The sequence below is a fragment of the Xyrauchen texanus genome, chromosome 44 (assembly GCF_025860055.1).
Source record: "Xyrauchen texanus isolate HMW12.3.18 chromosome 44, RBS_HiC_50CHRs, whole genome shotgun sequence".
Lineage (NCBI taxonomy): Eukaryota > Metazoa > Chordata > Actinopteri > Cypriniformes > Catostomidae > Xyrauchen > Xyrauchen texanus.
The window spans coordinates 2,116,335-2,125,189 of record NC_068319.1 but is presented as its reverse complement, the minus strand read 5'-3'; the positions used below and the strand labels follow the sequence as shown (position 1 = coordinate 2,125,189).

The 8,855-nt window shown below is 41.7% G+C and overlaps 1 pseudogene; it reads right to left on the bottom strand.

Annotated features, from left to right (window-relative positions):
- LOC127636327 (C3a anaphylatoxin chemotactic receptor-like) overlaps nucleotides 1-7,561 on the bottom strand; it is a 16,753-nt pseudogene extending 9,192 nt beyond the window's left edge.
- Nucleotides 7,562-8,855: the final 1,294 nt, after the last annotated feature.

Sequence of the window (8,855 nt, the reverse complement as noted above, 5' to 3'; positions counted from 1 at the left end):
CTGCAGTTGAATTTTCCTATTGGCTGTTTGCGGTAGTAAGCGGTGAGAGCTGACGTAAGCAGGTTCCAGCTCACCACACCCTTGGTACGAGCTACCACGCCCATGGCAGTATAAAAACCATCTCGTTTCGTCAAAACCACTGTAGCGAGTCAGGAGTTGGAATTGCGAGTATTGAAAACGATCAGGATAGAGTATTTTAGCATCTATTTAGCATAGCATTTATATAGTTATTTAGATTATTTTGTGTAGCCTAGGTAGTTAATTAGCATATTTGTTAGTGTAGTATTGTTAGAAGCATAGTTAGTTAGTAGCATAGTATTGCGTCAGTTAGGATAGCTTCAAGTTAGCGTAGATTATCTGTATTTAGTACAGTGGTCAGGATGGTACGTAGGTGTAGTGTTGCTGGTTGCAACAGCACTGCTGGACTGTATAGCTTTCCAGCAGACTTGGAAATTAGGCGCCAGGGGTTGCATGTCCTTGGCCTGGAAGACCGCGAGTTCCCGCCTAGAGCTGGAGAAGTGTGCAAACTGCATTTTACGCGGGATTGCTTCTCCAACGCAATGGAGGTGGAAATGTGCTTCTCCAAACAGCTCGCTTTGAAAAGCGACACAGTGCCAAACGCTGCTCCTCCTGCATGGACTCCACCACCGCAGCGGCGTCTTGAGGTGAGTGATCATATATATTTGAATCACAATTTATGGTTAGGCTAAAGTTAATCCGACAAACGCGACGGCGCATTTTGCTGGATTTTTTCACATAGCGGCAAAATATGAATATGCCTACAGAGCGCGCACTATTGACATCAACTCGATAAAACTCATCAGATTCATGTACATGTCGTCTTGCAACCGTGTGAGGAATAATAATAACATAATAGTAATACTCCTGGAGAAAATTACCTCAGAAGTTTGTGAGTTAATTAACGTTAACTAATAGTATTTATAAACATTTTAAAATCTCTAAAATTACTGAATATAAGACCGTAATTGTAAACCATAACAAATTTTTTTTTTAGCCTACTATGACCAGAGACATTGGGTGCCAGACTGAACCAGTCAGCTCCAGATCTGCAGGTGTGCAGGCTAACATGAAGCCAATGAGGAGAAGCAAAGTTGATTTTGAATACTATGGAGCTTTTGAATGTTTTTCATTTTTTGTTTGGTACTTTCGCTGCTTATTGATAACAAATCTATTATTAATCTGTGCAGCCACCCAGGCCAGAATGCCTAACAGGAGTGTGTCGTGTGACACAGGCACACTGATGGAGCCTTTCACAGACTGTCCCGGGGCAACCTCTACACCAATAAAGAGGAAAAGATGTGAGGTGTCCACTGATGACTCCAGCTACCATCAAGATGGAAGTGAGAGCACCATGAACAGTACAAGGTAATGCGTTTAGTCCCGTTAGGTTTTTCAGTTAGGCTATATTTGAATGTTCTAATTTAGCAATTAACGTTACTTGTTTTTAAATACTTTTGATTTGTTGTCATTAAGTTATTTCTGATACATACACATTACATAACCAAATTATGATTAATTATGCTTTTATTTAAATTTGTTTTCTTTTTTTCCTTTTACATTACTTCCACAAAGTGACTAAGTACATTGTTTATGAAGATAAACTGCTGGAGCTTTTTAGAAGATGCCCTGTCTGCACCCGGAGTTTGGTTGTTTCACAAACAACCATTGGGACACTTCTCCGTGTCAAACAGCACTGTGCTTACTGTGAGTACTCCAGTGATTGGTCGAGCCAGCCAATGGTAAACAATATACCAGCGGGAAACCTACAGCTCTGTGCAGCTGTTCTGTTCACTGGCTCATCGTTTTGCCAGATATCGAAGGTGAGAGATAATAACATAGCGCTGTCATATTTAAAATCAAATCAAATCAAATCACTTTATTGTCACACTACCATGTACACAAGTGCAACAGTAGGTGAAATTCTTGTGTGCAGTTCCGAGCAACATAGCAGTCATGACAGTGACGAGACATATACCAATTACAGTAAACAACATACTAACACAAAACAATTTACAAATCAACTGTACACATACTTACACAACACAATAATTATATACAATGTACAGTAAACAATACACACAATATACAATACAATAAGTAGGAGTATATGAAATATATATATATATATATATATATATGAAGTAGTATATTGAGGAGAATATGTTGACAGTCCAGTGTGAGCAGAGCCGTCGCAATGGGGTAGGCAAGGTAGGCAGTTGCCTAGGGCCCCCAGCTGAAGGGGGCCCCCGATGGCCACACGGTCGTTTAGGTTGTGTATCTGCCCTCGTCAAACAGTATCAACCACTGTAAACAAACCACCACAGTGAGACAGCGCTATCACTCAGTACTGTGCTCCGTGAGTGAGAGGGGCCCCCCAAACTAGAGGGATTCCCCCTATGCAACGACAAACACTATGAGTGCCCTAATCACTGTAATGTTGAAGTGACATCCACCGTCGCGTACCCCCCATCAGGTCCCCCACTAGCTGTCAGTGGAAGAGAAACTGTCGTTCCCACACTCAGCGCTACGCGAGTGTGGGAATAGGGAGCTGGCAAGCTAATGGGGTAAACAAGAGGAGTTCAAAACTAGGCGAGACTAGCGGGGGGCAAAGACGCGGGAAACTAAATACAATAACCAACAGGAGTGAGATGAAAGGGCAGTGATATATATAGGGGCGAGTGCAGGTGCAAACAATGACGTGGTGATTGAGACGAGTGCAGGTGTATACAATGAACAGGAGTGCAGATGACGCGGGTGCAGGTGTACATAATGTTCTGGCTATAGGGTGCGGGCATGTGAGCCCGAGGGGGGAGATAGTTTACGAGCATGTGAGCTCATAATAGCAAAACGAGCGTGCAAGCTCGAGCGAGCAAAACGGGCGTGGAAGCCCGAGGGAGGAAAAAGAGCGTACGAGCTCAAGGGGGCGGAGCGAGGGAGTGGGGTTCGTGACAGATATTGTTCATAAATATCCAAGTATATGATACAGCTTTCATTCTTCAGGTCAACCATATTCATGAGGTGGAAATCTGTTTGAATGCGATATCTTTGTCATAGTAGCCTTTCAATTGTTAAAGTTTCCACAGTCATTGCATCTGCTACACTTTATTTTGTACCTTTATTTTATTTTGTTTAATTTGTTTATTTCTGTTTACCTATTTATCTGTATGAACCCTGGTTTTGTGTATAGTACTTATTAACTGGATTTAACACTCTGGTCTTGTCAAATTTCATAGCTATACCTTGGGTATCTCCCTACAACAGACATTCTCTACCAGGGAACGTGAGCTGCAGTGCCCACAGGTGCACCTGTTGAGACAGAATCATTTGTAATTTTAGAGGGAGACTTGAAATAAATGGTTTTTGCTTAATTATTAACACAACATCATACCAAAATTAACCTAAATGCATGGGTTTTAATTTTTTGATAGTTCCGTTAGCATTTGCTATAAGCATTAGCCTAATATAGCCATAATGCTAATGTTTTACCATTCAGACACTGGCCCCATTCTCCCTTGGCGGCTGCTTAGCTAGCATCGTCGGATGCCGATCGCGATCGCGGGAGTTAAAACCGCAGTTTGAGCCAGCGGCTCGAATTGATATGGCTCGGCCCTGTGTCCACAGACAATTCACCCTCCTCCACTTCAGGTGAAGGTGGGGGAGAAAAGTCCTCGACTTCAAAAGACCGCTCCGTGGCAAAGCTACTTGCGTCACTCCAGTCACTCTCCATTTTAGAGTCTGACAGTATAGTATATTTTTCAATATTCTAGTATGTTTTTATATATCAAAATACTTATATGAGTTTCTAGGCCTTTGTGTGACCCAGGAGAGAGCATATGAGGTTACTAAAAGTGTTGATGCTGCAGAGAACACAAAGAATGGTATATAACCTTGAAATACAGGATGTACTTCTTTAATCAGTTATTATATGAATGGTGTCTTGTATTTTTGCAGCTGGTGTTTTGCTGTTTCTGTTAATTAGTAGTATTCTGACATATATCCTTGGTGTATTTCCTTTATGCTGACACGTATCTCTAAAATATATGGTGTGTCTCATTAAAATACAGGATGCACTTCTTACAAAAATACTTTTAATAAGTTAGATATCTCTTATATGATATGTTTCTGGCATGGTGTTTTACCTTGATGAGTTAAATATCTTTGGAGCTTGTATTTTCTTTCATTAATCAAATGATACTGTGTATGAACAAACAAGGCCGCCTCATTATGAGGGTACACTGAAATGTAGGGCAAAGGTAAAAGGTATGTGATGGGGACATGGCTGTTTGTCTCATACACACGTGTTTCTAAAAATGATGCACTCTTACCATGAACTATGACATATGTCAAAAATAAGTGGAGTTATCAGTTGATGTAGGTTTTTTAAAAATAATTAGATGGGGGATTTTCCACCAATATTTAATTAGCGAGGGAAATAAAACATATTGGTGGCGAAAGAAAGAGACAAGGGTAATTATTCTATTGGTCAGCGATAATGGGCAAGAAGATAGCAAAAAGGTATATAACTGAGAACTCAGGAGGATAGAGTCAGAACATTCAGCTGACTGGTCTCATGTTTGTTGGTGATCAATAAACTACAACTTTGGCATCTGGAACTCAAGACTCTGAAAGTTTTCTTCAACTTAGAGAAACTCATCGCAATATTCCACGACATATCTTTGGCGCCCAACTTGTGGGGCTGGCATTGAGGTCAAGGGGGCAGAGGTCGCTGGTGGGACGGCTTGCGCAAATCGCACAGAAACACCGGCGCCAGAAAACTGAGGTAAGCATCTTTGCTTAAGGTGTTTTTGTGTGATCTGTGGTAGCGAGTCCCAGTAAGTGGCTTCCCTAAGACTTTTGCCAGTCCGAACATAGAATAATTCGAACTAATTGGCTAAAATAGAGGCGAGTTCCAGATTTCAAAAAATGGGGGTGGGATTGTTTAAGTTAGTGTATTAAAGAAGGTAGAAAAAGCCTGGGGGTGAGTCGAGAAGCGGCAGCGTGAAAATTCCGGTTAGGTGCATTTATTCAAGGTTTTGCCAGAAGAGTGGCTGAAAATCCTGTACAGGTGAAAATCCTAACACGGGTGGAGAAGTGAAAATTGCACAAAATTCCTCCAGGTGTTAGGTTAAGTTATTTATTGCAGTGTTTGACGGAACCCGGACTGTGCAGAAAAGCGGGGAATTGTTGAACTATGTGCATGTTTAAGATAATAAATAATGTGCATAACTAACTATGTTGTTGGTGCATGTGTTTTCATACTACTAACCGCATTGTCTATGTGTTTTTTCAAATGCATGGTCACAGTGCTGATGATGTGTTGTGTGCAAGCGCAGAATAATGCAGAGAATCAGGTGCACCAAGCAAGTAACACAAACTAAAAGTAAGAGTAAATTGGGAAACTAAAATGAAGAAAATAATTGTAGAAAAAGATATGAAAACACCTGATCCTCTGTCTCCCGGACCTGCCGTCACTCACTGGGTGGCTGAATGGCCAGCACTGTGAGTGAGGGGAGGGGGAGATTGGGATAGAAAAAGAAATAGATTAATTGGGGAATAAAAAAGAAGGAAAATGTTTTCCATTTGCAGTGAACAAAACTAAAGAGAAAATGCAGAGACCCATGAAATTTGTGAGATCGCGAAGACCGGCGAGGGACCTGAAGAGTGGGAGCGAAAATTGGAAAAGACATTGATAGAGTCAAAGGGCATACGTGATCATTTTTGGAGGGAAACAGAGTATGTAGATTACACGGGACAGAAAAGACAATTGACACTAGATAAAAAGAATGCACTGTTGAGAGGTTTGATTAGGATAGTAAATTTACCAGAATTAGAACAAGAATGGCCTTTTGTAGATTGGTTGGAAGTCACAATGGAGAACTTGTACCTTGGAACCTTTTTAACAGGCATAGAAAGACTTTGCCAGGCAGGATATGGGGAACAGCTGGACACCTTTGGGATAGAAATAAGAAGGTCAGCTAAACAAGTGCAAATCCCTTATCTCAGCACTGAAGTGGCCCATTAATGGGAAACGCTAGAGAGGCAAGTGGGAGAAGGTGTCACAATCTTGAAAAATGTAAGCTTAGAGATATTCAACAGAGTCAGAAATGTATACAGGGAAAGTAAAGTAATATTCAAGGAAAATAATGAAGGGGAGATTGTACCAGCAACTGTAATTGAAGGTACAGTAGGAACGTTTGAGGTAAGAATTTGCCTGGATCCCCCAGCAGAAATAAAGCAGACTCGGCTGGACATATATGAGAGATAGCCAAATAGCCAATAGGGGGCAGGCTTGGATAGAAAAATATAGAGTGCAAAACTTAGAGTGTATCATTAATAAAGACATTTACAGTAATGTAATTCTTAATGATGTAATGTTCATGTTTAGATAAATATGTAACCATACACGAAAGTATAATGCATGAGAAAGATTAAATAGTTAGAAGAATTAATGTATTAGCTTAGACACTTATAACTATGCTGTGTGTATAAGAATGAAGCAATGTTGTTACGTTCCCCACGTGTATATGTTTTTGTTTTCATTATTCCCTCCCTCTTTGGTACGCTCTCTATCTGCTCTTAGGTGGCCGTGATTGGCTGTGTCAGATGTTCATCATAATTAAGGCGGTTCTTCAACGTCCATTCTGATGGCGCCCAGCTGTTTTAGAAGACAGCGTGTTTCATTCAAGCGGTGTATGTTGTATGCAGTTTTCGTATGTGTAATCTAGCATTAATTGCTTAGCCCTTTTGTGTCTTGCGATACTGTTCAGAGTCTAATGGCTTTTACGCTAATGGGAAAGGAGTACAGGTTAGTATATCGCGATATACACTGTGCCCGTAGTATGTATAAGTGTTAGACACACTAGGGAAGAAGTGTGCGCCACTCTTTGTATTTTTTGCTTTTCTTAGTTAGGGTTATCTGAGCGTCGGATCGCTGAAGAACTCGGTTTATTTTCTACATTTTACTTTGGCAGATTAGGAGTAGATTTAGGGGTTTGTTTTGGTTATATTTGTTTTGTTCCTTTGGTGCCACTTAAGTTCTTTTCCCATCTATTTACTTATTTATTTATTGTATTGTTTTCTCATGAGTATTGTCATTATTGTACATAAGCGCATTTACTGGATCTAGTGGCTTCGGCTTTTTGTAATAAATTATCCAGTTGATTACACTTCTAACAGTTTTGTCATGTGTTCTTGTGCTGCGGCCCATTTACCAGTGGTGATATAATATCTAAATGTTGCGGTACATCCCTTAGACCTTTATTTATCGTAACATTTAATGGGGGCTCGATCCGGGATATAAAGTTATATTTTTCCGTGATATTGATTACTGCTGGTATGGGTAGTAGAAGGACCATGTTTGGTATTTTTCTTGAAGTATTTTAGTGTTGCAAGAGGCAGTGACTATCGGATAGGCTGGTTGGTCGTATGGTCAGTGTGTGTAAGCATGGCTGATTTTGATTTAGAAATTTTTGTTAATGCACCTACAGCTGAGCAGCTTGCGAACTGTAGGAAAGATGATTTGCTGCGTATCGCTGCTCATTACCAGATCGCTGTTTCGAGGCAGCGGCTTAAAAGGGAGATTAGGTTTACTGTGTCCCAAAGGTTGGCGGAATTGGGTGTTCTGGTGCTGCCTGCAGTAGTCGATGAAGGTTCTCTTGGGGCTGGCGGTCAGCCCTGGTGAGGAGGAGCAGGGTGGAATGGCTGAGGCGGAGGGTTCTGAAGCCAAGGTCGTTCTGCCGCCCTTCGATCCTTATTCTCCAGCTTCGGGTGAGTCGGAGGAGGTGATCGCGCGGCTTAAAGTCCGTTTAGGCGATTCCAAATAGAGGCGTGAACGGGCAGAAGACCGTCGGTCTGATATGGAATTCCGACTCGAAGTCCGCAGATTAGAAATCGAGGCGGAGACGCAGATTGCTGCGGGAACTTGAATTGGGTGCAGCCAAAGGGACACGGTTCCAGTTGAGCAACCTGCGCAGCCCGCTGTTGCTCCGGCGGGGGCGGGTCGGTGGGAACCACCTTTGAGGTCAGTAAACATATATCCCTTGTACCGCAGTTTCGGAAGCGGAAGTCGATTCATATTTCAGTGTGTTTGAGCGTATTGCCTCCGCACTCCATTGGCCTAGAGAAGTATGGCCTTTGCTCTTGCAGTGCAAGTTAATTGGTAAGGCTCAGGATGTTTGCGCTCACGTTGTCCTTAGAGGATAGCTTGAATTATGAGGTAGTGAAAGCTGCAATTTTGTGGCGTACTGAGTTGGTACCAGAAGCCTATAGGCAGCGGTTTAGGGGCCATAAAAAAATTCCAGCCAGACATTCGTTGAATTTGCTAGGGAGAAGGGTATTTTGTTAGACAAGTGGTGCACGTCGAGTAAGGTGGGCGATTTTAAAACAATGCGAGAATTAATTCTCTTAGAAGAGTTTAAGAACTGTATACCTGAGCGTGTGGTCGATTTATTTAAATGAGCAGAAAGTGACATCCTTGACTCAAGCTTCTGTTTTCGCAGATGAATTTGCACTGACACATAAAAATGTATTTACACCTCGGCGTCCTGAGAGAGCTGCGTCTTTTCAAGTGAACTTCGAATGATCCATCACGACCGAAACCAACTAACTTAAAGTCAAAGGAAGGTCGAGAATGTTTTTATTGCCACAAGCCTGGCCACTTAATTGCTGACTGTCTCGTGTTGAAGCGAAAACAGTCGGGTTCTGCACCTAAAAGTGTGGGATTTGTGAAACGAGTTGATGTGGTTAAAGTTGAGCATGGTGACAAGCTCGATTTTGGCTATGAACCTTTTCTAATGGAAGGGTTAATTTCCGTTACTGGAAGGTCTACGGAACAG